At 35.0% G+C, this 4,730-nt stretch overlaps 1 long non-coding RNA gene across 3 annotated transcripts in view; it reads right to left on the reverse strand.

The window, feature by feature from the left end:
- The window catches only part of LOC109841886, a 74,148-nt gene extending 69,456 nt beyond the window's left edge, over positions 1 to 4,692 (reverse strand). Inside the window, exons 1-6 of one of the 3 annotated variants that reach the window (XR_002247281.1) lie at positions 4,523 to 4,692; positions 4,296 to 4,439; positions 1,226 to 1,322; positions 1,077 to 1,136; positions 933 to 993; positions 710 to 791 (exon numbers count right to left, since the gene is read on the reverse strand). This is a non-coding gene — a long non-coding RNA (uncharacterized LOC109841886). Of the gene's footprint in view, positions 1 to 709; positions 792 to 932; positions 994 to 1,076; positions 1,323 to 4,295; positions 4,440 to 4,522 lie in introns of all 3 variants that reach the window. The other 2 variants (XR_002247280.1, XR_002247279.1) reach the window with 2 other exon arrangements.

Raw genomic sequence — 4,730 nt, forward strand, 5'->3', positions numbered from 1 at the left:
AGAAATTGTCATCTCGAAGAAACTTGTTTAACTGACATAAACTATATTTTGGACAGTATGATTAAGATCATGAAACCTTTTCCTATGACATGAAAATTACAGACAGGGATAAGGTCCTGGTGCATGTAAACTAAAAGCTATAGTGAAGTGGATCAGGATGAAACACAGAGGATATTTATGCTTAAGCTAAACTCATACCGATTGTAGACTAAGCACATAACAAAAATAATACGCAAGTGAAAGTAAAACATGAATACTAAATGTTCTCATATAACTCTAAGGACGTGTTTTTAGAATGCAAAACGTATCCTTTTAACTTTCTTGGAACATGAATACATAAATTTCCTATTGAGTATCATAGCTATATTATGTGGTTCTACCATCTTAAGGGTTTCCGCATAAATATTTATTGTACTAAGATATATAACCATTATGTGTATTTATTCTTGGAAATGTTTACAATCCTGTGTATTGAAAAATTAATAATTTAGTTAGTATTATTCGTGTTTAGAAGGGGACAACAAAAAGAGTACCAATGTTCATCAACTTCCATTTGCGAACGCAAGCAAGGATTTCACTGACATTGCACGACAAATATCATGCATAAGAACAATAGAATTTTCAAAATAAAACATTACATAGATTTTTTTGGGTGAAGTAGTATAAATTATTAATCAATGTAAAAATTCAGAATATAACAGGACCATACCTGGAGTGGAACCAATGGATTTCTTCTAAGAGGTCTTTTAATGCTATCATCTTCATCAAGATTTTCTCTTTCAGACATTCTCCTGAGCACCCGAGCGACATTGTTAACCCAAATCGCAAATTGTTGCCCAAAAAAAAAATCAAATTCCTCCAAAACATCAATTCTAATCCCACCAGTTTTCATAATTCAAATGGGTCATTTAGAAAATAACAAAACTACATACCTTCATCCAAATTTTATCTGGCAATTCCTCCCCTTTCCTAGCTTTTTCCAACTCTATGCTCCTACAATTTAAAAAATTAACAAAATAATAAAAATTTGCAAACAGGGAGTAAGTTAGTAATTGAAGTTGAGAAATTTAGCTAACCTGCGGAGATTTTTTAGGAGATCACCAAGCTTGTCTCATTCTTAACAGCTTGAAATTGACCTGTTCGGTTAAAACAAACCAAATAAAATACTACCTTTAATTAGAAAGAGGACAGATAAAAAGAAGAAAGAAAAAGAGAGATAATGAACTGTTGAGGAGCCAGGCTGAGGTTGGCGTTTGCTTTGAGTGGCTTCTGAGTTTTTCTTTACTTTGTGCCATGTTGTGTTTACGCAGCCTGCTTTTATGCTGGAGTTCGCATTGTAGAGGATGGAAATACCACATTTGGAGAATGTTTTAGAGCACATATTATTTTATAATTATGTTTTTAGATATATACAATCACAGTGCATTACTTTGAAACTTCTTGTAGGTGCCTAAGGTTAAATAAAATATTGGATTATCTAGTAACAGTAGTCATTACAAGTTTTAAACATAATTGATACTTCATCAACCTTAGGATCAGATAATTGACAATGTTAGTACTATGTGATAGTTATCAACGTTGAACACAGTATAAGAGCATAATTCACAGCAGTCAAAATAATAAACAAAAGGTCAACCAGATATTAGCAAAGAACAAATACTGGCTACTGCCATACTTGTTCCACTACTAAGATGAAAGCTCTAAATTTTGTATTGAAAACTCTCTGGACAGTTCTACATACAAAATTAAACCCTTGTCTCAATCACTATTGCAGGTTTTCTATGCTCTTTCTCTGGCAGCCATGGGAACTTCTCACTCGAGCAGCCTAGCACCAGATTCCAGCAAAGCGAAAACAGCTGCAGTTCTATATTTGCAGTTCTTGACCAAAAGTCCAGCAGATATTCTAGTGACGATTCTGGAATGAAATTAGAAACTATAAAAGGAAACATTTAGTTTTTGGCACATCAGTTTCAAGTACCCCACAACGCCAGATATTCAGATCTTCCAAGACCTAGCTTGTCAATTCAATCTGGAAAGGTTAGATACCTTATGTAATTTTAAAATTTCCTGATTGTTCCTAAAATAAGACTCGTTTAAGTGATTAGTAAGACAGGAAATGCATTAATGAACTTTATCGTTCTGAATCTGCTATTTCAAATTACACATAGCCCTACAAATCCTAGTCTCAATCACTATTTCAGACTGTTGCATTGGGGGGGTGGGGGGGAGGGGGAGAACGGAAGCGGGAAATCAACTGCACTACAATTGCCACAGAGATTTTATGATCCCGATTTGGGTAATATATCAAAAGATGGGATTGAGATATCAAAGTTCCAGGTGAAGTAGTTGAGGCAGCAAATGTGCCTTGTGAGCCAAAAACCAACATTGTTCAATGACACTCTTCGAGCCAAGACTGCCTATGGAAAGGAAGGAGAGGGTACCGAGGCAGAAATTGTTGCTGCTGCTGAGTCAGCAAACGCGGACAAGTTCATATGCAGTTTGCAGCAGGTTGGTTCTTGATTCAACAATTATGGCTAAAGTTAATGCTAGTCTAAATTTCATATGTCTTCTAGTTTCTAGCCTTATGTCGGAGTCGATACCCAATACCTCAAAATTCGGGGTTAATTTGGTTCCAATCTCTGTTTAATGTCCATTTATATCCCAAAGGGCAGATCTCTCCCCAACACTATAGAATAAATAGGATGCTTATAAGTAGATATATAGTCTATAATTTTGTCAGTTGAATTCAATCAATTGTCAAAATAGGCTTATGATCTGACATATGTCGGTCCTGAGTCCCTGATCCATGAGGTAGTGCTAAAAATTATTGCTAGTCTAAATTCTATCTATATGTATAAGCAATTTGAAACTGAATCAAAACAATTTTTTGAAGAATAACGGTAGGTTAAATTTCTCGTGACTTTTTTTAAGAATAATGGCAGGTTAAACTTCTTCTGTTTCATCAATAGGGATTTAAAGAAACAACTCTAGATATAGGAAAATGATGTTTCCCATCAAACACAAGTTAATACATAAACTACAAGAAGCTAAATAGATAAAAAAACTGTTCATTTAGGAGGTCAAGGGAAAGTAGTGTATCGTATCCATTCAGTTAAATGTGAGTTTGATTTAAAATATAAGCATGAGGTGAAATTTAGTCCCACGTTGGAAAAAGAGGCCTGTCCAACCCTAACAATATATGTAAAAGCAAAAAACAAAAAAAAACAAAAAGTGATAAAATCATTTACCCTCAATATTAGTGTACACTATAAGGGCACAACTCACTCTAACATTTAACAAGGATTATATGAGCTGCTAATGTATAGATAGGTATTGACACCTTGATCAAAATACACCCCTTGGCATATACTCTAATATCTGTTCTTGAACTTTTTTTTAAATTTTATTTTTGGGAAATACAGGGTAATGACACAATGGTTGGAGCGCGAGGGATTCAGTTATTGGGTAGTCAGAAGCAACGTGTAGGAATTGCATATTTCATCATAAAGGAACCCAAGATTTTGCTACTTGATGAAGCAAGTAGTGCAATTGGTGCTGAATCTGAAAGAATAGTTCAAGATGCTCTAGATCGAGTTATGGTCAATAGAACCACAATAGTCATTGCTCATCGACTGTCTACAATCAGAGGTGCTGACACTATTGCTGCAGTTAAGAATGGTATGATCGTAGAGAAAGGGAGCCATGAGGCTCAGATGAATTTTGAGGATAGGGTTTCTGCCTCTTTAGTAGCACTTCACTCTAGTTCTACTTCATAGTGAACATCATTTTGCACTGACAACTTTATCAGGTTAAGTTTTGTTTTCATTTATGTTTCTTTAAATAACTCATGTCTACAATGGAATGCGTTGATATGTGATATGTGATATGCAACGTTGGACGTTAAATCTAGCCCTTATCTGATGACTCCTAGAAAGAGAAAATGATGACAAATTAGTGAGTCCATCTGAAGGTAAAATAGTTAAAAAGAAATTTCATGGAGGGGGTATAACTGCCAAAATTTCACCCAATTGCAATTTCAACTTGCTGAATTTTGAACATAAACAAGACTTCTACAAATTGCAACTAATACAGGAGCAGTTGCATCGAAATTAAAGTTGCAAGCAACCTAACAACCCAGAAGATTAATTTGTAAAAGTCTTAAAATACCACAGTAAAAACAATCACATTAGCCAACCCTCAATATTCAAAGTAACCAGTGAACATATATAACATACAACAAAAGCAACTAGCTCGACTATGTTTTCTTTTCAAAGTTAATAAGTTAGACATCTTACCTGTCCAAAAATCAAATTGTGATAAATAGTCAAACTCTGATAAATTACTCCAGCTACACAGTGGACAAGTGACCTCCCCCACTACACTAAGAAAGGGCATCAGATATGTTCATTTACTGTCGTGTTGATACTGCTTCCTCTGACCTGCATAATAGCAAACAAAATAGACGTAAACTAAAGAAACCAACTCTATTAGAATATGAACAAAATTTAGTTTAAAACTTGACCTCTGCTTTATTCCAATAGCCACAGCTGTTTTTAGGCTCACCAATTCACCTAACCTTATGGACCCTCCTTTGTTATCTTTGATGGAGATTAGGGGGGCATTTCTTGAGGATGCCAGGTTTGGTATATGCTTTGTCAGTGACCGAGGGTTGCAATCTGAAGCTAAAAAGATGGCCTGCAACAGCCACAAGATAGCTCCAATTAACCGAT

The sequence above is a fragment of the Asparagus officinalis genome, chromosome 5, assembly GCF_001876935.1.
Source record: "Asparagus officinalis chromosome 5, Aspof.V1, whole genome shotgun sequence".
NCBI classification, from domain to species: Eukaryota; Viridiplantae; Streptophyta; class Magnoliopsida; order Asparagales; family Asparagaceae; genus Asparagus; species Asparagus officinalis.